Below are 17,546 nucleotides of genomic sequence, written 5' to 3'. Positions count from 1 at the left end.
TGGATTCTATGATAGCCTTGATTAGTTCGTGCGATTATGACTTATGGATCGATTATGGATGGGAACGGAACCTTAGTTGGGTTGCCGATGGACAGCACTACTGAAATGAAAATGTTTTTTATTATGAATAGCAATAATTAAGTTTCATAAAGTTGAAGGTGGTACAATTTAAAAAAAAGTTGAAAAGAAATAAAGTATCTCAATCAAAAATTCCCGGCAGCCACAAAAATGCACTTACCAATATAGCAACCTAGGGCCGGTTGTTCTGATTAGCACAAATCGGAGGTAGAAGCTCCGGTTAAATACAACGACTGCTTTATCGATCACATGTTATATGCGTGATGTCGAAAACGTCGTGATAACCAGACATTGAACAACCGGCCCTTAGTCGCCGGCTTTCAGTTGCTAGTTGCCATCGGTAATACCATTTCAGCCACTGGCCAACCAACTGAAGTTCGGTTGTCCTCCGTAATCGACCCATAAAATCGGAATCGAATATGCATGCACGTTCTGCTGAACGATAAATATTTTGTAAATGTGTGCTCTGTCCGCTAACGAATTCCAGCCATGTGTGAAATATCGTATGTGAAGCCTCCGTCTGACTTAACGATTGTCAAAGGCATGCCAGAAGATGTTTCATCATATGTTTTCGGCCATCGTCTTCTTCGAGTAAGTTCATCGATACCAAAAACTTTACAACCTATATTTGCCAGCAGCCCTTAGTGTTTTTGCCAATGACATGGTACTATTGCACTGTTAATAACCAAATTAAGCCGCAGTTGCATTCACACGTGATATAATAGCTAGTGTCGGCAAGCTGTGGGAATGCCCAGGAGATGGCGTTTGTTCAGCTATCGAAATCATTACACCGACGGCGGTGGACAGTTCTGCTGGAACATATTTACCACAGCAGTGGTTGCGGCGTTTTGTTCTGCAACAATAGCCTGCAATGATGACATGTCATATAATGTCGACGAACAAAGATATAAAATTTAAAATGACTAATCTTATTCCCGGCCGATTTGGGAGACCCCCCCTTGGTCACGACCAGAACGCATTTACCAAGAGGAAAAACCGCAGGGATTGCAGTAGTTCTTGCAATCACCGTTGATGATGCTGTGCTTGTAATTAATAGTCTGAAAATACAAAAAATTGCATTAATGAAATCTTATACACATCAAATAAATAAATTTCAATAACTTGTTTACCATTTCTCAAACCGAATTACCAAGAAATAGAAACCCACCGCGATGCGATACAGAAATAAAGACCAACAGGGCTGCATTTTCTTGGTAAACAACACAAGCGCTCAGAGCAAACTGATCCGCAAAATTATTTTGTGAAAAATAGTAATTGAAAAGAGTTTTTACACATGATTATCACATTAACTCATATGTGCAAATTATTGTGATTATTTTTAGTTGCATATAATTGTATTACCTTAGATTTTTTTAATGTTTTCTTATATTCATTCTTTTGGGACCCAAAAGCAACCATGCGCTCAATTTCTTGTGGGGAAATTTGGTCCCCATAAAGGACTTTCACCACGAAACAGCTACAAAAACAAAAACCTTTTCTACTGGTATACTGTGCACCTGACCGAGGTGGAGTTTGTATGCAGTCGTCTCTGGCATACGCAGCAGGTGTAAATTTCTGGCCCTGGGTTAGACTCTATACCAGCCCTGAGCAGAAGGGTACGGAGCAGATGTAGCCCTAGAATCGAGCAACGTTTGATGGATTTCGCCGACCTAAACGGGGTTAGATCGCTCGGGTGTTTTGACGGTAGGTAAACAAATGGTAGGAAAAACAAATGTGTCCGTGGCAACGCTGGGGCGTACATCGATGCATCGATACGCATAGAGTTTTCCTCCACTATGGAAATAAAGCTTTAAGAACCTTCTTCGGTATGTACTAGTTTTATAGCTCATAAAATTTTAGTATAACAAAGCGCAAGTCAGCCAAAGAAAATATATTAAAAATTAAAGCTATTGAAACTTGCACTTTATTATACTAACATTTTATGAGATATAAAACTGCATCTTCTTCTCTATGAACTTCAGATAAAGCGATGTTCGGCCATTCGATGTACTTGAGATGTCAGTTTACAGAACACATCAATGCATCGACGCCTCGATGCATCGACTATTTATACAATCGAGTGGAAAATTTTCGATGCATCGAAGCAAAACATCGATATTTTCGATGCATCGATGTTTTTTCGGCATCCCTAAGCTAACAGTTGCATTAATATACAAAGGAGATTGCTAGGGGATTGTTCTGATCCATTTAGCTTAAATGATAAAATGTAAGCTCCCTCCTTTTAAGTGCCTCTCTCTATTCCACTAGATATTGCGCCGCTTTAATTCTTGAAACGCTTTCACAAAATTTCACCACATCCTCTTTAGCTCCTTTTACAAAGCCTCGACCAATGTCCGGCCTTTCGCTCATGCATTCCACCAGTTTTTCGTATTGTGAGCGATTTGTTGTGATCTTCGATCTGTTAATTTTGTAAACATTTGAAAATAATTTTTTTTTCCAAGCACACTTCAACTTACATACATAATTTGGCGTTTACACACTTTATTTTATTGATATTTTAAAACAATTTGTTTCGCTCCGCCACGAGTTGCTATTCGTACAAAATTTATATTTTTTTATTTATTTGATTTTTTTTACGATTCGTAGCAAAATCGAATCTACGACGGCTTACAGCATAGGGGTTTTAGTATTAAAGTGTTTTACTTGCTTAGTAAACAGCACTATGTATTAGACAAATCAACACGAACATACACCTTAAGTACACTTCAAATCAATTTAAATTGTTTAGTTATTCATGCCTATTACGGTATCCGACGGATGCCATCCGCACGGATCTAATCTGATTCTCACTGTCATAACAAGCGAGAGTGAAGTATTAGATTCGTGCGAATGGCATCCGTCGGATACCGTAATAGGCATGATTATTAATTTTTTTGACTGTTTCCCTTAGAAAAACAGTTATATTTTATTTATTCAATATTTTGTTTCTTGATTTCACAACTAAAGTGAATGGCGGCTTGCGTATTGATATAAAACGAATGTGCTACCAGATTGTCAAAATGAAAAATAAATAAAATAAATGAAAGAGAAGAACGTTTGTGAAGTTTGCTTTTACTTCTTTTGCTCTATTCGCCGTGAGTTTTACACTTATGAGGGGTTGAGGTTTTATGCCTATGATATATCTATTTGATATTCAATAAAATTATAGTTTAAAAAACTAAAACCTCGCTATTAAAACTTCCATTCGTACTGTCATCAGGTTACTTTAAGAATAGAAGTTTAAAGCAATTCCCATTCGTACTGTCATCAGGTATGTAACTTGAGAATGGAAATCGCTGCATCTTTTAGGCGCATCAATATTACATAGTTACATCCCGAGCTAATAAAAGCGAGGTAAAAAGGAGAACTCTGCTGATTAATGGTTATGATCAGGCATGGGCAGAGAACGAGCACACGCTCAAAGAGCGTAATCATCGCGTGTACGTATAAAAGCAAGAGCGTAACGATGAGAACGCGACAACATGCAAATTGAATTAGGCACACTAACACATTCTCACTTTTAGCTAACGCTTGTTTGTGGTAGTGCCCACCTCTGGTTATGATCCTCCACCTTGAATATTTATTTATCCTTTAACTATAAAGGTGAATTTTTTGGACGTAGTCTGTGACGTGGTGGTAAATCTTACACCTTCGAAGGTTAGTTAGAAATTTGAATACAAATTGATACTTTTATAATTCCTTTTTTCTTTTATTCTAAGCTGCTAGATTTTTGAGTTAAAATAAATACAAAATTTAATTTTTTTCTTTTAAAATCAACAAAAGTCGCACTTTATTTCACAAGGCCTTTATTATTCACAAGAACGAAAACATCACATAGTAAACTTATAAAAAATGTGTAAAATAAAAATTAATCTAAAGCTTAAGGGCCATATTTTCACAGCCAAATATATTTATATTTCAAGAAATAAAAGAGATCATATTAAAAAAAATTTTATTGTAAATAATACAGGTCAACCTTCCTTCAAAGAAAAAGTTACATAAAGGTTGAGGAGTGGTAATTTTTACACCAGCATCAGCATTTTTTCGCCTACGCTACACCTTCCACAGCAAAAACATAACTGATCAATAAGGACAACGAAATGAGAAGATACTGAGAGAATTAAGTTGCTGGAGCGCAACATTGGAGAGTAATTCAAAAATATTTAAAAAGGATAAATTTTACCACCACCTCTCAGTTAAAGGTTAAGATGACAAGGTTCTTTCTCGGCTTCAGACAAAGGGTTGCAATAATATTTAATAATAACATCTTGAAGTGTCGCAGCATACTGCCGTCCCAACTTAGGGTTTACATTAATCTCCACTATGCTAACGGCCGCTGTGGTGTAGTGGTAAGCAGTGCGCGCTTTCACTCATCAGCACCTGGGTTCAAGCCCTGGTCAAAGACACATCACAAAAAATATATAAAAAGGTTTTTTCTTAACAGCGGTCGTCCCTCGGCAGGCAATGGCAAACCGTGTATTTCTGCCATGAAAAAACAGCTTCTCATAAAAAAAAATACAATCGCCGTTCGGAGTCGGCGTAAAACTGTAGGTCCTTCCGCTTTGTGTGACAACATCAAGGCGCACGCCACAAGTCGGAGGAGAAGCTCGGCCAAACACTAACATATGTGTAAGCGCCAATCTATTATTATTATTATGCTAACGCTCTTATACTAGGTTCAGATATAAGTAGATTATCTTCATTTTCGAACTTAACTCCCTAATCTGTAATTAGAAAAAGAGATTAGCCATACAAATTTCGTCCCTTGTTAATCTGTAATTATAAAATAATCTCAGATTTAACAAGGAAAAGAGGTTTTTAAACACGATGCAGTGAAACAAAGGTGGGCCTTCCGCCGACCGCTAGTGCCCTCTTTCTCGATTTGACAGCATTCACCCTTTCGCTGACGTCACATTATTATTTTTTCGCACTAGTGATGAATATAAAATTTTCATATTGTACCAATTTGCCGAAAAGTTGTACCTAAAAGTAGATATATGTACGTACCTAAACAGTAAACATGTATTTTTATGTGCATACATTTTTGGTAGTTGGTGGACTACACCTTCCTTTTGTACCATAACTGTTTTTCTAGTTACATGAAACAATATTTTACTACGTTCCAAATGTACCTAAAATAATGTGCTTGTACCGAATGTACGTTCAAATTTAAGAAGCTGAAGAGTAGGTACAATTCAGCTTAGTTTTACATCACCACTTGTTCGCTGGTTCCTCTTCTTCAAAATTATTCTTTACACTCTCATTCTCAAAATAATGCGACGTCACACCCAGTTGCTCTCAGCTCGATTGGCGCAATCTTGTTTTCTATCATTCTGGGTTTGTAAATGTGTTTTTAATAAAATATTAACTTAAAACATATTTAAATTGCTTTATATTGCAGAAAAAAGTGATCACGGTGGCACAGAGAAGAAACATAACCTTTCCTTGAGATGTGAGAATAACAAGCACAAAAAATTTTACGGATAATAATCTGAGATTTGCCTGTGTAAACGGGTGATTAAAAAACGAGCTTTGACCGAGAGAATATATATATCAGAACATACTTTTATTAATACTCCCAATACATTCATTTACGACATTTTGTTCGATAAAAAGGCTTGATCCTACATCTTGGCGCGTATTCATAGTCCAGCAACTAAGTCGAAACTAACAAAATTGCAACTTAAATTTAAGTACCAACTTAAAATTTACCTCTATTCATAGTCGCATTTCAGACTTCTACTAAGTAGTTTCGACTTAGTTTACGATATAGCAAAACGAGTGTGAAAATGTATCGATTTTTCTATACGATATTTTGGAAAAATTACATTTTTATTAAATAATATCAAGTGTGATCATCCGTTTATGTAATTTTTATTTTCATTGCATGATTATGCAAAAGAATAAGGTATCATTTTCTTGTTAATTGTGTGAAATAGCCAGAACAACCGCAGTGATTTGAAGTCGATGTTTATCGAAAGCATGCTGTGAAACATACAAATAGTAGATATCTAAATGTTATGCACAAATTTACTTTAAAAGAACTAGCGTGAAACTGACTTATTATTTGAAAATGTATCTAAATTATTCCAATTATAAAATTGTGATGTAGCTTTATTCGAATTGTAATACGCATTTAACTTCATCTTCCGATTAAAATGGATCGATCTTTGTAAATTTTAATTGGAGATTATTCAATATTATTAAAATCACCCTCTACCAACTTAATTTTTACATATTTCGCCTGTTTTTCCTTAATTTGATAAAATACTTCTTCCTAGTTACGACTTAGTTGCAGCTGCAGCCGAAACTAAATTTTAAGTTGGTACTTAGCCAGAAAAGTCGAAATTAAGGCGACTATGAATAGCTTTAGTTGTGACTTAGAATAGTTTCGACTTAGTTGAGTACTAAATATGACTATGAATATGCGCCCTTGTGTTTTATCAACCCTTTCCACAGCGAATATTTGTATCTCAATGCACCGGAGGACCTTAACTTTGTCATGACTAAAATGTGATTTTCCCTCATTACCAACACCTGTCATCAGACACTGTTCACAATTTTTGCAAATATGTTTTAAATCAAACAAATCAAGTGCACCATAATTAAGATTTTTAGGCAACTGCATTTTGCACGCATTTTTAATTTCATTTAATCAACAAATCTGAATCTGGAAGTACAGATAATTCATGCAAAACATAACCTAACATTACCAACCCCAGTGTAATTTGATCGGAGAGAAAATCGTAGAATTTAGTGCACATAACTTGTTTCACCTCAAAAGCGACACTCACCGTTTGCTCTCCTTCGACATCAGCTCCTGGACTCATTTTAGAATCGTTGACTGCCGATACTTGTCCACGTTTAGGACATGCTTGAAAATAGTGGCCCATTTCACCACATTTAAAACAAGACCCCATCGGTCGTTTGGGTTTCGGGAAGTGCGATTGGAAGTGCTCAAACTGCGAACAGTTGTAACAACGAACTTGGGTCACTTGAGTTGAGGTAGTGGGTACGACACCACCCGATGTTGGCATACCACCTGGCTTAACACTCTTCGCCCCAGATGCCGCCCTTGCACGTCATTTTTCGTACCTTTCCAACTGCATTCTCAGCTCCCTTACTATTCTTGCCGTATACAATATTTTCGACAAACCGGATCTATCGCCTATTCCGATGATAATCGCGTCCACCAAATCTCGCTCCGGGATGTCTGCTTTACCCGCAATCGATTGCATTTCTAGCAGGTACCGTTGGATGCTTTAGCCCGATCTCAACTTGCGATTTCTTAATTGCTCATATACGTCTACTATTGTATATGAACTGCCAAATTGCANGCTTTACCCGCAATCGATTGCATTTCTAGCAGGTACCGTTGGATGCTTTAGCCCGATCTCAACTTGCGATTTCTTAATTGCTCATATACGTCTACTATTGGATATGAACTGCCAAATTGCACTAACAAAGCCTTCTTTAACGTTTCATAATCCGAAGCAACCATTGTTCGAGCCAGCAATTTTGCAGACCCGTCTAGCAGTCGGCGAAGGCACAACAATTTTGAACGATCAACACACTCTCCAAATCAATAAACCACCTTGTAGCATCCTGCACATCATCGCCAGTAAGTTTGTTGATCATGGAGTCGATTGCGGACATGTCGACCGAAGTATTCTGCTGGACGATCTCACGCTGTAGAAGCAAGATTTGGCGCTGCTTCTGAAGGTTCGAAATTTCTNGTCGACCGAAGTATTCTGCTGGACGATCTCACGCTGTAGAAGCAAGATTTCTGCTTCTGAAGGTTCGAAATTTCCTCGTCTAACGAGGCCACATATGCTGCTTTGGCTACAGGACCAGCATTTGATTCTACCTCAACACCAACATTTTCAATGACCGCAGTTATATCTTGCACCGCATCACTGACCACATCATTGACCGCATCGTTGACCGCAGGTACAATTGCCTCAGTTTCCAAACTTGCTCCGTAAGCTGCAGAGCCATAACTCACTACATCAGCACATAGGGACCGCAATTGTGCAATCGTAGGAGTTTTTGGGAAGCTCACACCAGCACTCTAAAGCACCTCCACGAGGCTTTCTCTCACGCCCGGTTTCTCTGACATATTCACCCAGTATTTAACAAAATTTTTGNATATGAACTGCCAAATTGCACTAACAAAGCCTTCTTTAACGTTTCATAATCCGAAGCAACCATTGTTCGAGCCAGCAATTTTGCAGACCCGTCTAGCAGTCGGCGAAGGCACAACAATTTTGAACGATCAACACACTCTCCAAATCAATAAACCACCTTGTAGCATCCTGCACATCATCGCCAGTAAGTTTGTTGATCATGGAGTCGATTGCGGACATGTCGACCGAAGTATTCTGCTGGACGATCTCACGCTGTAGAAGCAAGATTTGGCGCTGCTTCTGAAGGTTCGAAATTTCCTCGTCTAACGAGGCCACATATGCTGCTTTGGCTACAGGACCAGCATTTGATTCTACCTCAACACCAACATTTTCAATGACCGCAGTTATATCTTGCACCGCATCACTGACCACATCATTGACCGCATCGTTGACCGCAGGTACAATTGCCTCAGTTTCCAAACTTGCTCCGTAAGCTGCAGAGCCATAACTCACTACATCAGCACATAGGGACCGCAATTGTGCAATCGTAGGAGTTTTTGGGAAGCTCACACCAGCACTCTAAAGCACCTCCACGAGGCTTTCTCTCACGCCCGGTTTCTCTGACATATTCACCCAGTATTTAACAAAATTTTTGTTTTCTTATCGATATGAGGTTCGCAATAGTTGCCCACTTCTGAGGGCTATAAACGCTTGATGGCCTGGTAATTAATGGATTTTATCCGGCAAATAAAGATGTGCGTCTTATCTTTGCTTTACCAGAACGGAAGTGTCAATTTTTCTTTGTTTCTCTTCATTCTCATAGGGTTACCATATATGCACATATTACGTTTACAAACTAATAAAAGTGTTGCCACATTAGCATTCCTTACAATAGATAATTAATAGAGGTATGCACTGCGACCAAGAGATCTATTGTGCCCTCAACTATTTACAGTACCTCATCTAATCCTAGAGAGCCCAAAAATTTGAGGAGATCCCCAGAGATTAGCGATTGTATTGATTCGACGCTTGGCCAGTATTGGCCCAGGTACCTCTCGCGACTTCTCGCGACCGCCTCGCATTCGCTAAGCAGGTGCACAGGAGTCTCCTCAGTCACGTCGCAGAAAAGATATAGGTCGTTTGACCAGATCCCTAGATTGTGCAGGTGACCTCTCAGTCTACAGTGACCCGTCAGAAAACCTGTTATTATCCTTGTTGTAACCTCCCAGTAGGTGTTTTGCTTGACGTAGACCTGTAGTGTTACGCCAGTGTTTATTCCTTAGCCTGTTCCTTTCTTTCCTGAGGCCGCCATCTTAGCTAGTCGGCTTCCTCGCTGCCCGCAACTCCTCTGTGATCTGGTACCGAAGTTAATTGGATGTCGTTGTACTCTGCTAGCTTGTTGAGCCTATCAATGCACTCAAGAACCAAGGATGACTTGACCTCATATGATGAGAGGGCCTTGAGTGCCGCCTGGCTATCGCTCAATATTAAAATTTTTTATTACGGTAATTCCTACGTAGGTTAATCTCTGCACACAGACTGATGGCATAGACCTCCGCTTGGAAGATACTCGGGTATGCCCCCATGGGTACCGAGAGCTGTAGCCTTGGCCCGTAGACGCCATCCCCAATGCCTTCCGGAGTCTTTGAGCCGTCTGTGTACCATTGCAAAGAGCTCGATTGGATATGCCTCTCCATGAGAGAGGTGCTCCAAGTTGACTTGGTACAAAGCTCTATTGAAATTCCTGTCAAAGTTAACCACCTTAGGCATATCATCTCTGGGGAGTAAAGCTAATGGAATTTGGGAGCCTAGCTTGTCTCTGTTCCTTATTGACAGGGTTTTGCCTCTGCGAAAGCCTTATCTCGCAAAATTTAGTAGAGTTCGCCTTGCAACCTCTTCTATGGTAAGGTACAGCGGCTCGAGCTCGAGAATCACCTCCAGCGCTGCCGTCGGACATGTGTGCATTGCCCCCGTGATGCATACACATGCCAGACGTTGAAGCTTGGTGAGGGATTGCCTCACCGTGGTGAGGGTGGTTCTCGAGACCCAAGTCACTGCTCCATAGGTGACTATTGGTGTGACTATCATGGTATACATCCATCCCAGGATCTTGGAACTATAGCCCCAGGTCTTCCCTGCCAGACGTTTGCATACCATTAGTGCCCTCGTAGCTTTGGAAGTGACCGCGTCAACATGTGCCTTCCACAGAATTTTAGAATCTAGTGTTAGTCCCAGGTACTTAACCTCGGTGGCGTCGTTGAAGAAGTGTTCCTCATGCCTGGAAGTGTTCTTCTTCTAGAAAAGGGGTAAATAACCGTTTTAGAAGGGTTGATGCTGAGGCCCATATCCACGCACCAGCCTCTTGCTAGGTAGGTTTGGTCCCCTCTGCACTATATCACAGAGAATGCTCACGAACTTCCCTCTGGCGATGATTACAATAGCCTTGGCAACGGATGCCATTGTCGGTGAAAATCCGTAGGAGTTCGTCCACAACTAAGCTCCACAGAAGGGGGGATAAAACTCCTCCCTGCGGGCAACCTTTTGTAGTTTTTAGCTGTACCACGCTGTCCCCGATGTTGGTTTCAGCGATTCTTGAATTAAGTAGCCTGGCTATCCACCTGCGTTTTTCAAGTGCCCGGTCGCCACTAACATGAGCAGTGTTGTCAAACGCTCCCACGATATCAATGCAGGCACAGAGTACTGCCTCCCCACACTCAAAGGCATCTTGTACTACCGTAGACAAGGTGTACAGTGCGGTACACATGTAGGCATGTTGGTGAGGGTGTAAAGGTGCCTGTTAAAGAGTGTTGTTCCTGATTTCATGGTCGATAATCTTCTCCATCGCCTTAAGCAGAAAGGAGGTAAGACTTATCGGCCTGGACTGGACTGATGCCATCCACCTCGGGGGATTTATACCGATCGAAGGAGTCCATCGCCCAGCAGACTTATCGGTGGGTAAATAAAGTCCTAGCCAGCTTCCAGTCCGCTGGGGACGGCCTAGTCCGTCGGCACGATGCCTCCCCCGGAGTGGGAGTGGCATCCGGAAAATGGGCCGAAAGCAGGGCATGTGCACTTTCTTCTTCGTTGCCTGAGTAAGTGCCATTGGCTAGCCGGATTACTAGTCTGGTATCTGCATGGTCCCTTGCCAAGGCCTTGTGCAGCCTAGCCGCTCCAGAAATCGATGAGATGCCCTCACAGAGCTTCCAGAAACTGTCACGTTTAGCCTTCCTGATTTCTTTACTATAGCTAGTTAGTTAGTTAGTTCAGCCCAGCGCCCTGTGCGCTTTGCTATGTTGAATAATTTCCGTACCTCCTTTCTGAGCACCGATATCTTCCGAAACCACCAGTTGGGCTGCACCTTCCCTCTTGGTTTTGTCTCCGGGCAGCTAAAGAGAAAGGCATGTACAATAGCGTCATTTAACTCATTGACGGTGCTCTCTAGCCTCATGCAGTCGGTTTACCTACTCCTGGACTTAATTCCATTTAGGTTTGACTCTAAAGTCTCGTTGTACTTTGCCCAGTCGGTTTTCCTGGGGTTCCTGTTTGCCTGCCTTGTTTTGACTTCTAGTCCTAGTGCAAATTGGATAATCCTATGGTCTGACAGTGAGGGCTCCGACGAGAACCCCCATGAGCTGATAGACTTTTCGACATTCTGCACGATGAACGACGACGCACCCACCAGGATTATGGGCAGCTGCTGCAGCTCTCCAGACATAACAATAGTCAGCGCTGGTCTGATAAACAGCGTATCATGGCGACCTATACTGACCTTGGCATCAGACCATCTGCCCATAGTCATCTCGATCGGTAAACCAACCGACTTTGCTTCCGCGGAACACCGGACGTATATAAATTTTTCTAAAACTGATTGGAAAGGCTTCGCGGAATTTATTGAGATCACCCTCGCTGCGCTCCCCACACCCACCGACGTTTCCATGCCTCGTCGGACCCGGAGCGCTGCGCGAGCTATTTTAGCCGGCAGTTCATACTGCATCCTCCGGCGGACAAAGCCAAGCGTCGAGTGACCCGAAGGCTGCACAAACTGCCAACAACCTGTGCCCCCCTTGCTTTCGCTTGCGGTGAAGTTCAGGTGGCCATCGGGAAGGCGAAAGCCTCCAAAGCCATGGGTCCCGGCGGAATATACATGTTGATGCTGAAAAATTTGGTTCCTGCGAGAGTAGCGTACCTAACGGAGGTCCTCAATATATCAATGGTCACTCTTATCATCCCAGACATCTGGAAGGTGGGGAGAGTGGTCCCACTGCTCAAACCGGGGAAACCAGCCAGCAAAGGAGATTCTTATCGACCCATAACACTCCTTGCCCCGGTAGCGAAGACACCAGAGCCCTTGCTGCTCCCGTATTTCACGAACAACCTTACCCCAGCGAAGCATCATCATGGTTTTCGTAAAGTGCACAGTACAACAACAGCATTTAACGCCATAAACACTCAGGTAACACGTGGCCTTAACCGTAACCGTCCCTGTGAGATAACTATTCTAGTAGCGTTGGACTTGTCAAAGGCGTTTGACACCGTCAGCCACTCCACGCTAGTAGAAGATATAGAGGCTTCCTCTCTCCCACAGAGGCTCAAACGGTGGTCGGCGAATTATCTGAGTGGTCGACACTCGTCGGTAATGTTGAGAGACAAATCGAGCAAACTCAGAAAAATAAAACAGGGGGTTCCATAGTGTGGTGTCCTCTCCCCGCTACTGTTTAACTTTTACATTTCAAAGCTCGCTCAACCACCAGAGGGAGTCTCGATTGTCTCTTACGCCGACCATTGCCCGATTATGGCGACTGGGAATGGAATTGATGACTTGTGTTCGATAGTAAACGGAGATCTCTCCGAGCTTTCTCGCTTCTTCACTGCAAAGTGCCTAGCCCTCTCCCCTACGAAATCCTCTGCGACCTTGTTCACCACCTGGACGAAGGAGGTCAGGCCACCGCTGGGAATTCACGTCGATGATGCACCAATTCCGACGGTGAATAACCCCAAAATACTCGGAGTAACGTTCGACAGCCTGCTCTCCTTCTCTGCGCACGCAACCGTTATTGTCAACAAAGTACAGAGCCGTCACAAGGTCCTCAAGTCGANGATGATACACCAATTCCGACGGTGAATAACCCCAAAATACTCGGAGTAACGCTCGACAGCCTGCTCTCCTTCTCTGCGCACGCAACCGTTATTGTCAACAAAGTACAGAGCCGTCACAAGGTCCTCAAGTCGATAGCCGGCAGTACTTGGGGCAAAGGCAAAGAAACGTTGCTGGCAACATACAAGGCAATAGGCCGGCCGGTTTTAAATTACGCAGCGCCATTGTGGTCGCCGGGGACTAGTAGGACACAGTGGATGAAGCTGCAGACGACGCAAAAAACCGCACTACGGACAACGACTGGATGCCTTCTGATGTCGCCCGAACACCACCTACGCGACGAGGCGAAATTAGTCCCGGTCAAGGAGTACAATACAATGCTCTGCAAGCAGTTCCTTGTTGGGAGCCATAGACGTGGTCACCCAAATGGGCAACTGCTTGCAGAAGAGCCCCCGCCCAGGCACGTCAGGGGGCATCTCTACGAACTGACGGACGAAGTCCAGAGGTTCATTAAACAACCTCTGGACCCGTCAGCTTATCGACAGGCCCTGAACGGCATTCACAGGGAGTTAGTCTCGAGTTATGTAGACCCCAGACCTGTGAATGCCGTTATAGGCGCACAACCACCGGACACTGACGAGACGGAGCTTCATCTGCGTCGGGAGACAAGAACCACAATAGCTATGGCTACTGCAGCAGACTAAACGCAGATGTACCAAATGAGTGTCCGGCATGCCGAGAGACACCCCATGACTCGAAACGTCTCTTCGTATGCCCGGAAAACCCGACAACCCTAACGCCTTTGTCCCTGTGGACCGACCCTATTGAGGCTGCACGCTTCTTAGGGCTGCCGTTAGTGGAACTTGAGGACAACAACTGAGATGTTAACCGATCTGGGCGGGGTTGTTGTAGCCGCCTCAACAACAAGCGTGATGTCTCGTACCTCCTCCCTAGCCCTCGTTACAATTGTCGGTGTTTGGTCAACATTGCTTAGTTCCTCACTTAAAATGTACGCTAGGAGGCACTCACCTCTGCGGTTCGTATCCCCGCTGCCCCACTCAACATTGTGGGCATTCGCATCGCACCCCTGATGAGGTGTAGCCGTCTCCTTCTGCAAAACTCCACTAGCTGCTGTACCTCTTATGGAGGGCATAGCTGCTGTCCCCCGGAAAAAAGGCCGCGGCAAACACCACCTCTAAGCTTCTACCGCTTATCGAAAGCGTCGTCTGCACTGTGACCAAGTCCTGTGTTAGAAACTCTGTAATGCAAAAGTAATCAATGTTCTTAAGCACCACACATGCTCTGGGCCTCTCGCAGTAGAGGTCCCAAATTACCTTGTTGTTGTTGTGGTTGAGGCCCCTAACCTGGTCTCTGTATGTCCACGGATCTTGGATCAGTGGAATGCCCAGGTCATCCGTGGCGAACCTGCTGGAGATGACCGCCGAAGCAGCCACCGCGTGATGCAGGTTGACCTGGGCTACTGCCAGGTGTCGCGTAATCATAGCTGCGGCTCGTCGAGATCGGAGAGCTGTAGTTTGCTCTCCCTTCTCCTATCCAGCTCAAGTGGCCTGATTTCGATGCCTGATAGCAGCTCCTGCGTGGAGGGCACGTCTTCCGCTGAAGGTGGTGGCTGGCTCAGACGTGCTTGCGGGAGCTGGTGTCTGTGTGAGGGGTGGCTGACTGAGGGGTGTCTATTCCGCCGGTAAGATCGAGGTCAACTCGGTCATCTGGGCAGCGGAGGAGCCGGCAGCAGCTTCGATTTGGGTCTCCTGCGACTCCGACTCCTTGCTACCTGTCGCCTATTGTCGCCACGGCCTCACCGTAACGATACTGAACCTATAATTTAGATTAAAGCCAGCCCTCTTGATACTGACGAACGATTCATCTATGCCCAGAAATAGTATGAGCCCGTTGTCCTCTACTGAGCTGGACACTACTTTCCACGCAGAGATGTGGATGCCCTCATTCTGCGCTTTTAGTAGCCCCAACGCAAACTCCGCCGATTTGTCGGCGCTCCTTGGCAGGAACACCGTGATGTTGTGCACTGGAGGGATGTCATCCCCCTCTTCGTGCACATCTCGGGTCCCTTCCAGCCCTGAAGTGCCGGTGCTTTCTCCACCAGCCAGGTTGCTGTTCTCTCGTCCCTGCAGTCGACCAGGAGCATACCGGACCTAAAGTACACCCCACAGAACGCCAGCGCGACCATCCCTTAAAAACCTCGTCCATGATGGCATCTTGGAGTCTGGTTAGGTCTTCCGAGCTCAGGGCAGCAGCAGGGTACTCACAAGGCAGCACCGCTATCCGAATGCCCTTGAGGGCTTCCGAATAGCTGGGCTGCTGAGTGGCACCCCCCTGCCCCGGTCCTTGCTCGATCGGCCCAGCCAGGCTCCCAGACCCTGAATTCGGAGGGGGTGGCTGCTCCCGCTGCCGTTTGGTTCCCGGTAGCGCCGGCGGAGTGACCTGGTAACTCCTTTTGTTAGAGCCTTCTCTGCTTTGCAGAAGGCGCGGGTAAGTGCGCCTGTTTGTTGGGCCCGCTCTTCCACTTATCGGATGGACGTGTTTGCCGCCTTTTCTGTTGCGCTCACGTCCCTCATCCTTTATCTCCATTCTGACCTCCGCCATAGCTCTGGCTTCAACTGGGGGCCTTGGCTTGCCCCGGAACCGCTTAAGCCCTCGCGAAGTCGGTAGTCTAGTGACCCCGGCGGACCTGGCCACGGCATCGGAGGAGGCTTGGCCCTGCGGTACTTATTCCACTGCTTCTGCCGCCCGGGGTCGTCGGACGCTGCTGAGGCGCTACTGCTGTGCGACCTATGGAGTCTCTTCTCCTCCCGGTGTCCGCTGTCGGAGCTGCGCCGGCTCTTGGAGCGGCGCCGACTACCTGAGCGGTGATTACCATCGGTGTGGTGGCTGCTGTCTGACCTTTCTGTTTCTCTGCACCTGGAAAGAGAACTGCCTGACCGGTGTTGCGGCCGATCTGGTTCGGCAGTTAAATTATGCTCCTCTGTCAAATCACTGTTTTTAAAAGTACCTGTTTTACTCTGGCCCATGCTACGTAGCACATCTGCGCTGGTCCCTGGCTGTTCGTCGTCCCTTGCATGTTCAATGAACAGCGCTGCTTCCTTGGCGGTTAGCTGGTCTAGGAAACTGCCCTTCCGTCCAACACTCCTTGGGCTTTTTCTGCTGTGCCTTGGCGTCTCTAGTGCTTCTGTTGTGCGTGTTGCTGTTGTTCCCACCGCCTTTGAAGCCGCGGGTGTTGTTGTTACTGTACGTGCTGTTGTTGTTGCTGTAGTTTTTTTTATTTTTTTGTTGTTTATTGTTATTTTTTGTCATCATCTTTTTCGTACTACCGCCTGCTCGACGAGGCGAGCTTAGCGGTCTAAATTTCCGTAGGGGATCTCAAAAGTCCGCTGTGCCAGCGCCCCTTGTCGCGGTAAGGCCACCGTTACTCCCCGATGCGGCCCGGTGTTGGAAAGGCGCCGTTATAATACAGCCGGTTTTACCCTCCTGGCTACAAACCGTCCAATTAGCGGGAGGCGNGTTGTTTATTGTTATTTTTTGTCATCATCTTTTTCGTACTACCGCCTGCTCGACGAGGCGAGCTTAGCGGTCTAAATTTCCGTAGGGGATCTCAAAAGTCCGCTGTGCCAGCGCCCCTTGTCGCGGTAAGGCCACCGTTACTCCCCGATGCGGCCCGGTGTTGGAAAGGCGCCGTTATAATACAGCCGGTTTTACCCTCCTGGCTACAAACCGTCCAATTAGCGGGAGGCGTCGCTTAACACCCTGGATTAGGAGGTGGCAGTTCTTGGTCACTGTTCTCGAGCAGCCCAAGTCTAAAAAGAAGGTAGCGCGGAGGCCTGCACAATCGAGTTACTTCAAACCAGAAGAGGGCTGGTTGGTGATGCAGCTAAGCCCCCGCACCAACGACAAGATGCCTGCCCTAGCGAGGGTTGCAGACGGTTATTAAAGGTAGTTAAACAGAATTCGGTAAAAACAGCAAGGTTAGTAACCGTGGACCTTCCAGGCATAAAGCCATGCTGATTAACAGATATTAAGGGGCTAACAGCAAAAAATACTTTTTGTTTGACAATAAACTCAAATAATTTGGATATCGTTGATAATTTAGATATTGGCCGATAGTTGCTTATATCGTTTTTTTTGCCACTTTTGAATTCGGTGGTGATAAGAGCGGTCTCCAAGCATCTATGAACTCACCCAGGCAAAAGCAGAACAATTATTCAACAGGAATG

General features: G+C 44.8%; 1 long non-coding RNA gene across 1 annotated transcript; it reads right to left on the bottom strand.

Annotated features, from left to right (window-relative positions):
• Positions 1-532: 532 nt before the first annotated feature.
• LOC108367237 (uncharacterized) lies at positions 533-1,292 on the bottom strand. Its single transcript, XR_001848221.1, has 2 exons — positions 1,247-1,292; positions 533-1,136 (listed from the first exon to the last, which is right to left on the bottom strand). It is a non-coding gene; the product is annotated as an uncharacterized LOC108367237 (long non-coding RNA).
• Between the last annotated feature and the right edge of the window lie 16,254 nt (positions 1,293-17,546).

The sequence above is a fragment of the Rhagoletis zephyria genome, unplaced genomic scaffold, assembly GCF_001687245.7.
Source record: "Rhagoletis zephyria isolate East Lansing unplaced genomic scaffold, Rhagoletis_zephyria_1.1 Rzeph_scaffold_02600, whole genome shotgun sequence".
NCBI lineage: Eukaryota > Metazoa > Arthropoda > Insecta > Diptera > Tephritidae > Rhagoletis > Rhagoletis zephyria.
Note: the sequence above shows the minus strand (reverse complement) of the source record. Positions and strands in the feature narration are given on the sequence as shown.